At 42.6% G+C, this 17,986-nt stretch overlaps 1 protein-coding gene across 2 annotated transcripts in view; it reads right to left on the bottom strand.

Annotated features, from left to right (window-relative positions):
- The window catches only part of bloc1s5 (biogenesis of lysosomal organelles complex-1, subunit 5, muted), a 224,827-nt gene extending 206,841 nt beyond the window's left edge, over positions 1 to 17,986 (bottom strand). For both annotated transcript variants that reach the window (XM_055634795.1, XM_055634797.1), the window contains exon 1: positions 17,980 to 17,986. The gene's annotated coding sequence lies outside the window, so the exon portion shown is untranslated. The remainder of the gene's footprint in view (positions 1 to 17,979) is intronic.

Genomic DNA, 17,986 nt, shown 5'->3' with positions numbered 1-17,986 from the left:
ATATTTTTTTATAACCTAACCCTGCTTTAAACTTCTCCACAACTTTATCCCTGACCTGCCTGGTGTGTTCCTTGGGCTTCATGATGCTGTTTGTTCACTAATGTTCTTTAACAAACCTCTGAGGCCTTCACAGAACAGCTGTATTTATACTGAGATTAGATTACACACAAGTGGACTTTATTTACTAATTAGGTGACTTCTGAAGGCAATTGGTTGCACTGGATTTTATTTAGGGGTATCAGAGTAAAGGGGGCTGAATACTTTTGCACGCCACACTTTTCAGTTTTTTAATTGTAAAAAAAATTGAAAACCATGTATCATTTTCCTTCCACTTCACAATTATGCGCCACTTTGTGTTGGTCTATCACATAAAATCCCAATAAAATACATTTACATTTGTGGTCGTAACGTGACAAAATGTGGAAAAGTTCAAGGGGTATGAAAACTTTTGCAAGCCACTGTATGGTAAACAGTTGCTGTCCCAACACCGAGCTTTGCGGCACTCCACTCACCACTGCCTGCCATTCTGAAAAGGACCCGTTCATTCCTACTCTTTGCTTCCGGTCTGCCAACCAATTTTCTATCCATGTCAACATCCTACCCCCAATACCATGTGCTCTAATTTTAGTCACCAGTCTCCCGTGCGGAACCTTATCAAAGGCTTTCTGAAAGTCTAGATACAGTACATCCACTGGCACCCCTTCATCCATTTTACTTGTCACATCCTCAAAAAACTCCAGAAGATTATTCAAGCATGATTTCCCTTTCATAAATCCATGTTGACTTGGACTAATCCTTTTACTGCTATCCAAATGCCCCATTATTACCTCTTTAATAATTGACTCCAGCATCTTTCCCACCACCGAAGTCAGGCTAACTGGTCTGTAATTCCCCGTTTTCTCTCTCGCTCTTTTCTTGAAAAGTGGGATAACATTAGCTAACCTCCAATCCACAGGAACTGATCCTGAATCTATTGAGCATTGTAAAATGATCCACTATTTCTAGGGCCACCTCCCTGAGGACCCTGGGATGCAGACCATCAGGTCCAGGAGATTTATCATCCTTCAGTCCTATTAGCCCACCCAATACTATTTCTCACCTAATGAAAATTTATTTCAGTTCCTCTACCCCCTTAGATCCTCTGTCCTCCAGTACATCTGGGAGATTGTTTGTGTCTTCCTTAGTGAAGACAGATCCGAAGTACCTATTCAACTTTTCTGCCATTTCCTTGTTGCCCATAATAATTTCACCCGTGTCTGCCTTCAAGGGACCCACATTTGACTTTGCTACCCTTTTTCCCTTAACATATCTAAAGAAGCTTTTACTGTCCTTCTTTATATTCCTGGCCAGCTTCCCCTCATACTTCATCATTTCAGACTGTGTTGCCCGTTTTGTTTCCTTCTGTTGTCCTATGAAAGTTTCCCAATCCTCTGGCTTCCGGCTACTCTTTGCTGTGTTATACATCTTTTCTTTTAGTTTTATTCTATCCCTAACTTCTCTTGTCAACCACAGTTGCCTCCTACTCCCCTTAGAATCTTCCTTCCTTTTTACTTCCTTACACAGGCTATCTGATCCATGGGATCCCCCATACATCTGAAAGTGGGCAGTTAGTAGTGCTTACTTGGGAATAGTTTCTCTTGGGAAATAATGCTATGCATTTCATTTGGTTTTTAGGCCATTAATGATAGAACAAGATATCTGTACCATTCAAATCTTAAGCTTGCCACAGCAGAATTTGTACAGAGTCATAAAGAGTCATTCAACACATCGAGACTACACCAACCACAATCATTCATTTACATTAATCCTATGTAAGTTCTCCCAACATTTCTGTCAGCACCCTCCAGTTTCCACCGCTCACCAGAGCTATTTTACTCTGGGAGATATTTTAAAATGACCAATTAACCTATGCATGCGTTTAGATCTTAAACAATCATTGAAGTTTCTTCTAGAATTAAGATTCCAGTCCCCTTTCCTCTGCAAAAATCAATCCATATATACAATACCCTCCATAATGTTTGTGACAAAGACCCATCATTTATTTATTTGCCTCTGTACTCCACAATTTGAGATTTGTAATAGAAAAAAAATCACATGTGGTTAAAGTGCACATTGTCAGATTTTATTAAAGGCCATTTTTATACATTTTGGTTTCACTATGTAGAAATTACAACAGTGTTTATACATAGTCACTCCATTTCAGGGCACCATAACGTTTGGGACACATGGCTTCACAGGTGTTTGTAATTGCTCAGGTGTGTTTAATTGCCTCCTTCATGCAGGTATAAGAGAGCTCTCAGCATGTGGTCTTTCCTCCAGTCTTTCCATCACCTTTAGAAACTTTTATTACTGTTTGTCAACACGAGGACCAAAGTTGTGCCATTGAAAGTCAAAGAAGCCATTATGAAACTGAGAAACAAGAATAAAACTGGTAGAGAAATCAGCCAAACCTTGGGTTTACCAAAATCTTACCAAACCTTGGGCTTACCTGTTTGGAACATCATTAAGAAGAAAGAGCGCATGGGTGAACTTACCATTCGTAAAAAGACTGGCAGGCCAAGGGAAAACCTCCTGATGACAGAGAATTCTCTCTATAATAAAGAAAAATCACCAAACACTGTCTGACAGATCAGAAACACTCTTCAGGAGTCAGGTGGGGATTTGTCACTGACCACTGTCCACAGAAGATTTCATGAATAAAAATACAGAGGCTACACTGCAAGATGCAAACCACTGGCTAGCCGCGAAAATAGGATGGCCAGGTTACAGTTTGCCAAGAAGTACTTAGAAGAGCAACCACAGTTCTGGGAAAAAAAAGGTCTTGTGGACAGATGAGATGAAGATTAATTTATATCAGATTGATGGCAAGAGAAAAGTATGGAGGAGAGAAGGAACTGCCCAAGATCCAAAGCTTACCACCTCATCTGAGAAACAAGGTGATGGGTGCGTTATGGCCTGGGCATGTATGGCTGCTGAAGGTACAGGCTCACTTATCTTCATTGATGATACAACTGCTGATGGTAGTAGCATAATGAAATCTGAAGTGTATAGACACATCCGATCTGCTCAAGTTCAAACACATGCCTCAAAAACACATTGCAGTTCATTCTACAGCAAGACAATGATCCCAAACATACAGCTAAAGCAACAAAGGAGTTTTTCAAAGCTAAAAAATGGTCAATTCTTCAGTAGTCAAGTCAATCACCTGATCTGAACCCAATTGAGCATGCCTTTTATATGCCGAAGAGAAAACTGAAGGGGACTTGCCCCAAAGCAAGCATAAGCTAAAGATGGCTGCAAAACAGGCCTGGCAGAGCATCACCAGAGAAGACACCCAGCAACTGGTGATGTCCATGAATCGTAGACTTCAAGCAGTCATTGCATGCAAAGCATATGCAACAAAATACTAAAACATGACTACTTTCATTTACATGATATTGCCGTGTCCCAAACATTATGGTGCCCTGAAATGGGGGGGGGGGGGGGGGGGGGGGGGACTATGTATAAACCCTGCTGTAATTTCTACATGGTGAAACCAAAATGTATAAAAATGGCCTTTATTAAAACAAGACAATATGCACTTTAACCACTTTTAACCAATATGCACTTTTTTTCTATTACTAATCTATTACAATGAGATGATTACAATGAGATGAGAAGAACTTTTTTCACACAGAGAGTGGTGAATCTCTGGAACTCTCTGCCGCAGAGGGTAGTCAAGGCCAGTTCATTGGCTATATTTAAGAGGGAGTTAGATGTGGCCCTTGTGGCTAAGGGGATCAGAGGGTATGGAGAGAAGGCAGATACGGGATACCGAGTTGGATGATCAGCCATGATCATATTGAATGGCGGTGCAGGCTCGAAGGGCCGAATGGCCTACTCCTGCACCTAATTTCTATGTTTCTAATCTCAAATTGTGGAGTACAGAGGCAAATAAATAAATGATGGGTCTTTCTCCAAAACATTATGGAGGCACTGTATTGCTTTGCATTGCAAATGTTATATTGTGGAGCAAGAGTTTGTGAACATCAGGTGTGCCGGTTGTGCTGCAGTCTAGATTTTCCGTGCAAGAAATCATGCTTGATATTATCCCCTGCTGAAGGTACAGTGGCAATATCGTCACCTAGAAATTGCAGTGCACCCATTTTGCGGTGGACACAGATAATCATTTGGGCTGTGGGATCACCTGCTGCAAAGCTCTGTAGCTACTCAGATAGAAACATAGATGTAGAAAATAGGTGCAGGAGTAGGCCATTCGGCCCTTCGAGCCTGCACCGCCATTCAATATAATCATGGCTGATCATCCTCCTCCGTATTCTGTACCTGCCTGCTCTCCATACCCCCTGATCCCTTTAGCCACAAGGGCCACATCTTAAATATAGCCAATGAACTGGCCTCCACTACCTTCTGTGGCAGAGAATTCCACAGATTCACCACTCTCTGTGTGAAAAATGTTTTTTTCATCTCGGTCCTAAAAGACTTCTCCCTTATCCTCAAACTGTGACCCCGTGTTCTGGACTTCCCCAACATCAGGAACAATCTTCCTGCATCTAGCCTGTCCAACCCCTTAAGAATTTTGTAAGTTTCTATAAGATCCCCCATCAATTGTCTAAATTCTAGCGAGTACAAGCCGAGTCTATCCAATCTTTCTTCATATGAAAGTCCTGCCATCCCAGGAGTCAGTCTGGTGAACCTTCTCTGTACTCCCTCTATGGCAATAATGTCTTTCCTCAGATTAGGAGACCAAAACTGTACGCAATACTCCAGGTGTGGTCTCACCAAGACCCTGTACAACTGCAGTAGAACCTCCCTGCTCTTATACTCAAATCCTTTTGCTATGAATGCTAACATACCATTCGCTTTCTTCACTGCCTGCTGCACCTGCATGCCTACTTTCAGTGACTGTTGTAACATGACACCCAGGTCTCGTTGCATTTCCCCTTTTCCTAATCGGCCACCATTCAGATAATAGTCTACTTTCCTGTTTTCGCCACAAAAGTGGATAACCTCACATTTATCCACATTATACTGCATCTGCCATCCATTTGCCCACTCACCCAGCCTATCCAAGACATCTTGCAGCCTCCTAGCATGCTCCTCACAGCTAACACTGCCCCCCAGCTTCGTGTCATCCGCAAACTTGGAGATGTTGCATTCAATTCCCTCATCCAGATCATTAATATATATTGTAAATAGCTTGGGTCCCAGCACTGAGCCTTGCGGTACCCCACTAGTCACTGCCTGCCATTGTGAAATCCTACTCTTTGCTTCCTGTCTGCCAGCCAATTCTCCATCCACATCAATACTGAACCCCCAATACCTTTAAGTTTGCATACTAATCTCTTATGTGGGACCTTGTCGAAAGCCTTCTGAAAGTCCAGATACAACACATCCACTGGTTCTCCCTTATCCACTCTACTAGTTACATCCTCTAAAAATTCTACAAGATTCGTCAGACATGATTCACCTTTCGTAAATCCATGCTGACTTTGTCCAATGATCTCACCACTTTCCAAATGTGCTGCTATCCCATCTTTAATAACTGATTCTAGCATTTTCCCCACTACCGATGCTAGACTAACTGGTCTGCACATCAAAGGATTGGATACAACTGACTTTGACTTGATCTTATGGCTGTGGATAGATATGTGTAAGTCATTTCATCTTAAGCAAGAATTTAAAAAAAAGATTCCAATAGATTCTCAACCCCTTTGCCATATTTAACTTCCCACATAAAAAATCTAGTAACTCAAAAGGCAAAATGTTTCGCAGACACAAGAAATGTAATTGCACTGTTTAATTTCTTCCAGAGGTTGTATTTTTGGTGCAACATTATGTGAAGTGAGAGCTTGTAGTTAGTTTTCCATGCCTCATCTCTTAGCCACCAACTGAGCACAGTACTGAGATAGTCCTGCAGTTGGCAGTCCTGTCTTTCAGATGATACTTCACAACAAAGCCCTGTCTGCTTTATGAGGTAAATATAAAATATTCACAGCACCATTTTCAACATGAAGGAGTTATTGCTGTCATATATTTATCTTTCAGCATCATTCAAACAGATTATTTGTTGATTATCTCATTGCCTTTTGTGGGAGTTTCTGCAAATTAGCTGCTTTTCAGTTTAGAATCGAAGGGAATAGAATGCTATTTATTGTCATTCAACGAACGAAATGTCAGTTTGTTCAGATCATAAGTGAAGATGAAGTGAGCATTAACTAAGTTGTTAGAGCCTAATAGAGGAACTTTACAGAGGTTGCACTATGCCTGTCAAGGTACAGATGTGCTCACTAGCTCCCTGCAACGGAAGCAGAGATACTGGCTTACGCAGAATGAGCTGGTGGACTGAGCGCAATTGACAGGGCCATTGGTGCAAACATGGCAGTGGCAGGACATTCTTGCAGAGCCCCTATCAGCCAGCATGGATACATATGCCTGTAAGATCTGCCTTTATATGGAGCTTATGATGACATGCCTTGTACATTCCTGGAATTATTTTGATCTTGAGTGATATCAAATTAGATCTCAGCCATTTTAAACCTAGTTCAAAATTTAAATAATCCTGATCACAGCACCAATGTTAGTCTCCATGCCCTGCTAGGTGCTGTTGGAATCGGTGGAGCAGTGTTGATTTAAGTAAGGTCTGAGTTTTCTTCCAATCTTTTATATATCACGGTGGCCACACAGATCATTTGATCGTCCCTTAATGTACAAGGAAGCATGTCAGCAAATCTCAATGTAACATAACTTTGCTGGGTCCAGCTATTCTAAGGGGGTAGCTTTTGGATGCTTAATTGCCGATTGTTCCGAAGCTCCTGTTGGTTCACAGAGTATCAGCATCATAGCTATGGCCCCAATGGTATCAGGTTTTAGGCAGAAACCTATTACTCCTAAAGTAGCTCTCCAATTTTCACATCTTCTTGGCCAAGTCAATTTAACTTTCTTGATGAAATTGCACCATGACTCAGAGCAGAGCCTGATTTGGGACAATTGATTTGTGTCAGGATCCCTTACTAGCCATTAGAAGTTCTCTATTGGAGGACCCGACATGGGGGTGGTTGGGGGGGGAGGAGGACCATGGACAATGGGAAGCTGGACTGGGGGAACTGTTGGGGGGAGGGGACGGGACAAAAGGGGGAACCAGCGTGCTTTGTAACTTTGTGCCCCGCCTATAGGTAGCTGCTATTTGTATACATTGTGTATGCAAGCAAAGAATCGCATTGTGCCTAGTCACATGTGACAATAAAGTATTCCTATTGTTTATTGTACAGCTCAGCAGACATCATAGTGATCTGAAAAATTGTATAAGTAATCAATACAGTTAAAACATTGTCGGAGTAATAATTATACAGGATGGAAACAGGACCTTTGTTTCAGACTGAGTTTGTGCTGCCCATTAAGAACCTAACTACACTGAACAGTTAGCCCAGAGTGTTCTGTGCCATGGTGTTCCAAGTGCTCATCCGAATACTTCTTAAATCTTGGGAGAATCTTTGCCTCTACCACCCTTGAGGTCGTCCATTCCAGATTTTAATCAGCCTCTGGGTGAAGAAAAAATCTTCCTCAAGTACCCTGAAATCCCTTCTCCTGTTACTCTTTAAGTGATTTGAAATCAATCTGAATATGCTGTAAGTGAACATAATAAAATTTCAGATTATTGAAGGCAAAATGTACCAAAGCTATGGGAGACCTCTTTCAGCCTCTGCAGTCCCTGTTATTAGTTGTAACCCTTCAGGCTCAGACCGAAGGGGTTAAATGAAGTGTTCCTCACATTGCACTCATTTCTTTGATTGTTTCCACGGCACAATTCTTCATTGTAGAAACCCGGTCGGATTTGGAATATTCGTAACTGCATCGATGATGTTTGTTTACATCAGAAGCAATACATAATACTTTCTGATGCCATATTGTCCCTTAAATCTACCCTTCCAGGCTTCTGTATTTCTAGTCAAATTACTAGGCAACTGCCACCGATGCGTTAAATTGCTTCATGTCTCGTGGAAAAGACACAACTGGTAAAGTTATTACTGTATTTATGTTCTGGGAATTTCCTATTTTAATTTTTCATATGCAAAATAAATAAAATTTTTGCCCATAAAATATTACATGCATTATTTGTAATATTAATTTAATGTACGGCTTTACATCAAACAGAATTACCTACACAAATTAGACCCCGAGGACTTACCATAACGACATTGAAAAGAAAGTATTTAACATTCAGAATTTGTCCACAACTGATAATTTATTGGAACCCATCTGTAACAAGCCCGGGCACTGATTTATAAGTTGATTTGAAAAATAAATAAAAGTGATAGAAACCTACATTTGGTTTTAATGATAGACTCTTGCAGCGTGAAAAGTAAGAATATGAAACATTGCAAGGAAATTAGATATTATGCCCTGAAGACAACTACAGCTACTAGGTCATTAATTATTATATATTTATTATTAAAAATTTCTCTTCATGAGTGACTGCAGGATGTTCATGCTACTCAAGCTGTTGAATTCTGACATGAATGAAGTGGATAGAGCTCATTTCTTTCTTGCATGCTGACAGAGCAAATCTCTAACCAAGGTTCATCACCTATTCTGTTGGAATACTCGGTGCCAGCAAGATTAGATGGAACAGGTGACTACAGTATTATCCCGTTTGCTGTTCATTACTTTTTTAAACGGGTAGTGGATCAGATTTTTCTAGTTTAAAAAAAAAATCAAGTCCTTGGAAAACCCATCATCAGCTTTAAAAATGTGCGGTAAACTTCCTTTAGAAGGAAATCTGGCGAATGTTTAAATGGTAATCAACTCCTATGAATTTTACGTTTTGTTGCTGGGAGGGGTCACGAAGGAGAACCTAACTCCCGACCCAGGATATTCTGAGGGTTTAACGGATGGTTCTCTAACAAAATGAAGTTTGTCGATTCCATTTCAAGTCCAAGGACAGACAAAAAAAAAACCTTTTGCCCGAAATAACCAAATAATGGATGAGCTGCCAACACTCCCTGCTGTGGCAATTTTGAGAAGGCGACGTATTGTATACCACCCTATTTGTGGTTGTGATGAGCTTCAGACATCACCATTATTTATTGCAAGGAAACCAGTAATAAAACAAAACATAGGTCACTGATCTAACTGATGCAGTTGACATTAATAAAGGGTGAGGGTGGCCTTGGTACAACACCCTCAGTAAACATTCAAGGCATAGTTTTCTTTAAAATTTGCACTCAATATAATTCTGAATTTAGTTTTTCTTTTGTATTCAAAGCTTTAGAAAGGAATAATTCATTTTTGGAAGGTTCAGGAAATTAGCAGGAAAAGCTTAAAAACATGATCCATGGGGCAGTAAAAGAGGCAACTCATGTCAAACCCTTTGATATTGGAACTTTAAAATAAATATTTGAATTGAGTACACCAGTGACTTTCAATGCTGCCACTGTTGAATGTCACCTTTCTGGCCAAACAGGAATAATGTGCTACTGGCTGCTATGGAAAAAAAAACAAAACACTATTCTCCCTCATCACACCCTTTTTTATACATTAAAAAATATATTTCTATGCATCGTCATTATTTAAAAAATAAATATTCTGGATCTACTGGCAGGAAGGTTGAAACCAAAGGGTTCAAATATGTTTTGATTGGTAAAAGCATTTAAAAAGTAGAGCTTGATTTAAATCCTGAAAATTGATGCAATCTGAAACATGCTGCATGAAAAGGTGGTTGAAGCAGATTCAAGAAACACCCCAGAAAGAAAAAAATACAGGTGATATGAGGCTTGTCAGCACTGCAAAATGGGAAGAGGATAAGGATAGATTGCAGAGGAAATGAACCGGCTGGTGGAATGGGCAGATGAATGGCAGATGATGTTTGATGCAGAGAAATGTTGCCATCGTTTTTCTAGCCAGAATGAAAGACTATAGAATGTAGTCAGTTTTCTGACCGACATACACTATAAACCCACTGACTCCCATGGCTATCTGGACTACACTTCTTCCCACCCTGCTTCCTGTAAGGACTCCATCCCCTACTACCAATTCCTCCGTCTACGCCGCATCTGCTCCACGGATGAGGCGTTCCACACCAGGACATCTGAAATGTCCTCACTATTCAGGGAACGGGAGTTCCCCTCCTCCACCATAAATGAGGCTCGCACCAGGGTCTCTTCCATACCCCGCAACACTGCTCTCTCTCCCCCTCCCCCCACTCGCAACAAGGGCAGAGTCCCCCTAGTCCTCACCTTTCACCCCACCAGCCGTCACATACAAAAAGTAATCCTCCGTCAGTTTCGCCACCTCCAACGTGACCCCACCACTCGCCACATCTTCCCATCTCCCCCCATATCTGCCTTCCGCAAAGACCGCTCCCTCCATAACTCCCTTGTCAATTCTTCCCTTCCCTCTCGGTCCACCCCCTCCCCGGGCACTTTCCCTTGCAACCGCAAGAGATGCAACACTTGTCCCTTTACCTCCCCCCTCGACTCCGTTCAAGGACCCAAGCAATCGTTCCAGGTGCGACAGAGGTTTACCTGCATCTCTTCCAACGTCATCTATTGCGTCCGCTGCTCTAGATGTCAGCAGATCTATATCGGTGAGACCAAGCGGAGGTTGGGCGATCGTTTCGCCGAACACCTCCGCTCGGTCCGCAATAACCAAGCTGACCTCCCGGTGGCTCAGCACTTCAACTCCCCCTCCCACTCCGTCTCCGACCTCTCTGTCCTGGGTCTCCTCCATGGCCACAGCGAGCAGCACCGGAAATTGGAGGAACAGCACCTCATATTCCGTTTGGGGAGTCTGCACCCCGGGGGCATGAACATCGAATTCTCCCAATTTTGTTAGTCCTTGCTGTCTCCTCCCCTTCCTCAGCCCCCCTGCTGTCTCCTCCCATCCCCCAGCCTTCGGGCTACTCCTCCTTTTCCCTTTCTTGTCCCCACCCACCCCCGCCCCCGATCAGTCTGAAGAAGGGTTTCGGCCCGAAACGTTGCCTATTTCCTTCGCTCCATAGATGCTGCTGCACCCGCTGAGTTTCTCCAGCCTTTTTGTGTAACCTTCGATTCTCCAGCATCTGCAGTTCCCTCTTAAACACTATAGAATGTAGTCGATAGGCTGCCTATAGACAATAGACAATAGACCCATATAGACAATAGGCTGGGACTGTTTTATTTGCAAAGGCTGAGGGGTGTTTTGACAGGTATATAAAATGATGATGGGATCTGGCAGCTGTTTGGTGAAGGGATCAAGGTTGATTCTTCAGGGGTTGGACAGGCTAGATGCAGGAAGATTGTTCCCGATGTTGGGGAAGTCCAGAACAAGGGGTCACAGTTTAAGGATAAGGGGGAAATCTTTTAGGACCGAGATGAGAAAAACATTTTTCACACAGAGAGTGGTGAATCTCTGGAATTCTCCGCCACAGAAGGTAGTGGAGGCCAGTTCATTGGCTATATTTAAGAGGGAGTTAGATGTGGCCCTTGTGGCTAAAGGGATCAGGGGGTATGGAGAGAAGGCAGGTACAGGATACCGAGTTCGATGATCAGCCATGATCATATTGAATGGCGGTGCAGGCTCGAAGGGCTGAATGGCCTACTCCTGCACCTATTTTCTATGTTTCTAAGAGATCAAAAGGTATAAACTAAAAGCAAAGAGCGTTCAGTTTAGTTTAGTTTATTGTCACGTGTACCAAGGTATAGTCCAAGGAACATCAAATAGTTAGATAGTAGTTCAGCACTGATGAGGTGAGTTGAGGTAAGAGTAAGATGAGGAAGATCCTTTTTACATATCAAGTGGTTGGAAACTGGGTTTCACTGCACGTAGATGTGGAGGCTTAATTGTGGCCATTAAAAGAGAATTGAACATATGGAAAAAAAAGGGCAAGTCTGCCTAGAAATAACTATTTGGCGTAACTAATGCAGTGAACCAATCATAGTAGAGTAGCATCGCTAACCCCACCTTACTGTATGTTTTATATTTTTTATATTAACATCCACTTCCTACATTAAGTAGTCTTGGAAGCGGTAGTGATGAATTAACAACTAACAACCTGCTGTACCGCTATACTATGCGTTACAATTAAAGATGACTTTAAACTCCAGACCCTGTGTAACATGGTGTCAGAAGTGGGATTCGAACCCATGCCTCCATCTTTCCCCGATGTCAGAATCTAAGATGAGCTGCGCTGGCTTTCAGCACGAGTGAGCCATGGTGATACAAATAAAACTGATAAAACACAAATAAAACCCGATATACGGACGCAGTGGGTTACTTCACGCTGACTGACACCATCTATATTCAAGGACTTCATCTTTGGGCACACTTTCACAGTCGAAACAGACCACCAACCACTTGTAACCATCCTGAACAAACCTATACACGCAGCACCTGCACGACTGCAGCGCATGATGATGCGGCTCCAGCGGTTCGATCTCAGAATCGTTTACAAAAAAGGAAAGGACATGCTAGTTGCTGACACTCTCTCTCGTGCACCACGTGCATCCAGTGAATGACATCCCTAATAACGGGATGAGCTTACGGTTCTCAAGATTGACTTCGTTCCCACCGAACGCCTGCGCAGTCTGGCTGAATACACAGCCGCTGATGGCACTCTTCAGCTACTCTTATCCATAATCAAAAGACTGGCTAGACAGACAATCCAGCACACCAATGGAGGTGTAGCCATTCTTCCTAGATGAGCTGGTAATACAGGACGGTGTCATAGTTAAAGGTCACAAAGTCGTGATCCCTTCATCCTTACAAGACGAATACTGCAAAGAGGCACACTGCGGCCACCCAGGCACCGATGCCACATTGGCCCACGCACAGAGCATGTTCTACTGGCCCAGTATGGCCAAATACATATGGGACAGAACAGCTTCCTGTCCTATCAGTTTGGCACCACACCAACAGAAACAGCCTCTGCCACAACAACCCCCACCAGCACTGCCTTGGACGTCGCTGACAGCAGACATTTTCGAATGGCATGGTAAACACTATCTAGTCCTAGTTGACTCCTAATCTAACTGATTTGAATTTACTATCACATCCGAAATGGTCATTCAAAAGCTACAGAGACACTTTTCTGTATTCGGCGCACCAGTTCGCCTGCAAACTGACAACGCAAGACAATTTACCAGTCACGCATTCAAGCACTTTGCCAACCTATGGAATTTCCACCATGTCACAGCAGCCCTGAATACCCTCAAAGTAACGGGCTCGCTGAACGGGCCGTAAGGAGCGCAAAATAACTAATGGAACTCTCCCACCAGGCCAAGTCAGATGTGTATCTAGACCTTTTAAACCTCAGAAATATCTCTAGAGACGGGGTCCTAGGCTCACCAGCCCATCGCCTGATGTCTAGGACAGCACGACCTATGATACCAGTTGCCCAGCAGAAGCTGGTGCCGCAGGTGTTTAAGCCAGCCACAGTCCAGAAGCGCATCCAGGAGAAACACAACATCCAGAAACGATCCTATGACAAGTCCAGCAAACCGCTGAAACCGCTACTGCAGGGTCACGTCGTCCGTTTGCAGACTGCTGTGGGACATTCCCGTCTAGGTTTAGTTGTCGGCCCGTCTAAGGAACCCCGCTCCTACCTTGTCATCGTCGATGGTGCACTGTACAGACGGAGCCTCCAACACTTGCTGCTTGTGAAAGAACCTTGTCTGCCACCAGCCGATCCCTTTGCTCCATCTCTGATGTTCAAACCATCTGCTGCTGCTGCTATTACTAGAACCCAGCATGTCCCATTCTCCGCCACGACCGGCGACCCCATCTAACACCAACACTACTACCTCTCCCGCATACTCACCCTATCGGTCGCCCAAAGTATCTCCAGCTACTTTCTCCCTTCCGGGTTCACTGCCTCCCTCCCCCACTAACTTTTCTGGTATGGAGGGAGCGGGGTTGGTCCGTACGTGTTCGAGTTGTATTAGTAGACTGCTTGACAGATACGGCGAGTATGTTTAAATTTGCGCGTCTTGCATTACTTTAAACTCCAGACCTGTGTAACATAATCATTTACAGATATGATGGATTAAAAGCCTTTTTTCCACCTTTTCTATGATTCCATAAAAATTGCAAAGCTATGGGGCAAAACCATGAAAGTTAAGACTTATTAGATAGATTTTTGCAAAGAGTCAGTATATGTACTGTGCCTCAACAATACTATGCATCGTACCTGTGCAATCAGGGCATTAACATTTTCTTACTCGTGCAATGATTAAGTAGCACCATCAGCAGGAATGTTTTGCTTATGAACTATTACAAATCATATCTCAATCAAGAATAAAACAGAGATTCCCACAAGGGGCAGCACAATATCATCCCAGGAATGTGTAGGTTAACATAAAGTATATACGGGATGTATAATAAACTAGACTAAGTGGGACTTGTTGGGTCCCATTTTCACTCGAGAGGGGTGGTCCCCCGGCGCAATATTCCACCTCTCCACCAATTCCAATATTGGTGGCCAGTGTGGGGGCTTTCTGGAGTGCTGGTATGGGTTCTTGGGGTGGCAGCTCAGTCCCTCAAGCCTGATCTGCTGGCAGCTCACTCATGGGTGGTGGGCTGGCAGTTGACTCATGACTATTCCTTGAAATTCCATTTCAAGCAGGGTGCAAGGCCACCAAATTCAAATGCAGCTTCATACCATTTCATGCAGGGTGAAATCACCCATAAAACCACCATAAAACCACAATAAACACCAAACTCACAGTTCAGTAGAAATTCAGTGTGTTCAGTTGATTCACAGCTCAGACAGAGTCGTGACCTCTCCCTCCCCCATCATGCAGAGCCTGAGCCACACCCACACTTCTGTGTTTTATAATACCTCCCCCTCCCACCGGAAAATGTGTGGCCTTCATGGCGTGATTGACAGGAGAGAGATTCTCAACATTTTTTAAACACTAAAAACACTTTTATTTTTAATTGATGGGAAGAATTCTCTGCACCTGCTGAGCGGAAGGGGGCTGAGTATAAGATGGCCAAATATCACAGCCGTAAGTGGTAGCGATTTATCTAAAATCAATATACAGTGCAAACAGGAAGTAAATGCATTTGCAGGAGTGTCTGTCAACTTAGAAACATAGAAAGTAGGTGCGAGAGCAGACCACCAGGTCCATCGAGCCCGCACCGCCACTCGCTCATGCTGAACACTAAACAGACACACTTACCCACAAACAGTAGACACAAGACACAGAACACAAGACACTACCCTCCCCTTTATACCGCTATCACCCCTCTCCACCCCAAGAACCTCGTGGTCTCCTGGGGGAGGCAAAAAACCGGATAAAAACCCAGGTCCAATTCGGGAAAAAAATCCGGGAAATTCCTCTCCGACCCCAATCTAGGCGATCGACACTTGTCCAGGAGATCACTCAGGTCTTACTATACTAACCATACCTAGGTCCATATCCCTGCCCTCTCCCCGTAGCCCCTTATCCCCTTGGCAGCTAAAAAAACATCTATTTTAGTCTTAAAAGCCAAAGCACCCAAACCACCATTTGCAGTAGTGCCTTTCAACCAAGCCAAAGCACCCAAACCACCATTTGCAGTAGTGCCTTTTAACTTCAACCCAAAGCATCCAAACAACCATTTGCAGGCAGTGCCTTTTTACTTCAAACCAACCATATTTTCATTTTCAATCCACATTAAGGGGACTCACAGTTGAGTAGACATGTGTTCAGTGTTATTCAGAGCTCAGAGAGACGTGACCCTCTGGCTTCCTCCAACTTGCAGAGACTGAGTGAGGCACACCACTTCCTGGTTTTATAGTCCCTCCCCCTCCCTCCAGCAGCGAGAATGGCAAATTAAAAAAATAATAATAATAACTCTCTGAATTTTCATCGATGGGATAAATCCTCTGGTCCAGGAAGGCGGACGTGGGCTCTGAGCGAGGTGGCCAAAAATGACGGCCGTAGGTGGCGGCGTTCTCTTGGAAATCGCACCACAGTGGGCCAAAAGCGGTCAAGATCAGACTGTTAGTAACAGAGATGGGACAAAGACCCATAATTTATTTATTTGCCTCTGTACTCCACGATTTGAGTTTGTAATAGAAAAAAATACATGTGGTTAAAGTGCACTTTGTCAGATTTTAATAAAGGTCATTTTTATACATTTTGGTTTCACCAAGTAGAAATTACAGCAGTGTTTATACAAAGTCCCCCTATTTCAGGGCACCATAATGTTTGGGACACAGCAATGTCATTTAAATGAAAGTAGTCGTGTTTAGTATTTTGTTGCATATCCTTTGCATGCAATGACTGCTTGGTCTGCGATTCATGGACATCACCAGTTGTGCCTTCTCTGGTTAAGTTCTGCAGGCCTGTATTACAGCCATCTTTAGCTTATGCTTGATTTGGGGACTAGTCCCCTTCAGTTTTCTCTTCAATATATAAAAGGCATGCTTAATTGGGTTCAGATTGGGTGATTGACTTGGACACTCAAGAAATTACCATTTTTTAGCTTTGAAAAAAATCAGATCAGCCATGATCACAATGAATGGCGGTGCTGGCTCAAAGGGCTGAACGGCCTCCTCCTGCACCTATTTTCTATGTTTCTAAAAACTCCTTTGTTGCTTTGAACTTGAGCAGATAGCATTGGTCTATACACTTCATAATTCATTATGCTACTACCATCAGTTGTATCATCAATGAAGATAAGTGAGCCAGTACCTGCAACAGCCATACATGCCCAGGCCATAACACCCCCACCACTGTGATTCACAGATGAGGTGGTATGCTTTGAATCTTGGGCAGTTCCTTTTCTCCTCCATACTTTGCTCTTGCCATTACTCTGATATAAGTTAACATTTGTCTCATTTGTCCCCAAGACCTATTTCCAGAACTGTGGTTACTTTTTTTAAGTACTTCTTGGCAAACTGTAACCAGGCCATCCTATTTTTGAAGCTAACCAGAGGTTTGCATCTTGCAGTGTATTTCTGTTCATGAAGTCTTCTGTGGACAGTGGTCATTGTCAAATCCACACCTGAAGAGTGTTTCTGATCTATCGGTCAGGTGTTTGGGGATATTTCTTTATTATAGAGAATTCTTCGGTCATCAGATGTGGAGATCTTCCTTGGCCTGCCAGTCCCTTTGCGATTAATAAGCTCACCAGTGCTCTCTTGCTTCTTAATGATGTTCCAAACAATAAATTTTGGTAAGCCTAAGGTTTGGCTGATGTCTCTAACAGTTTTATTCTTGGTTCTCTGTCTCATAATGGCTGATTTGATTTTCATTGGCACATTGGTCCTCTTGTTAATAAACAGCAATAAAAGTTTCCAAAGGTGATGGGAAGACTGAAGGAAAGACTAGGTGCGGAGAGCTCTCTTATACCTGCATCAAGGAGGCATTTAAACACATCTGAGCAATTACAAACACCCATGTGTCCCAAACATTATGGTGCCCTAAAATTAACACAGCTGTAATTTCTACATGGTGAAACCAAAATGTATGTATATATATATATATATATATATATATATATATATATATATATATATATATATATATGTATATATATATATATATACATACACACATATATATATATATATATATATGTATATATATATATACACACACACATATATATATATATATATATATACATGTATATATATATATATACACACACACATATATATATATATACACACACATATATATATATATATACACACACACACATATATATATATATATATATATATATATACCATATAGAATACTGAAAAGCATGGGTAGAGTGGATGTGGAGAGGATGTTTCCACTGGTGGGAGAGACTAGTATTAGAGGTCATAGCCTCAGAATTAAAGGATGCTCTTTTAGGAAGGAGATAAGGATTTTTTTTGTGAATCTGTGGAATTCTTTAAGGGGCTGTCCTACTGCGGCGACCTAATTCGCGAGTTCAGATGAGTTTGCCCTCGACATACTTGCAACATGGTCGACAAGAGGTCCTAGGAGGTCTTTGTAACTCTCCTTCATGCTCAAAAGTAGTCCCCATG

This window comes from Leucoraja erinacea, chromosome 4 (assembly GCF_028641065.1).
Source record: "Leucoraja erinacea ecotype New England chromosome 4, Leri_hhj_1, whole genome shotgun sequence".
NCBI classification, from domain to species: Eukaryota; Metazoa; Chordata; class Chondrichthyes; order Rajiformes; family Rajidae; genus Leucoraja; species Leucoraja erinaceus.
Note: the sequence above shows the minus strand (reverse complement) of the source record. Positions and strands in the feature narration are given on the sequence as shown.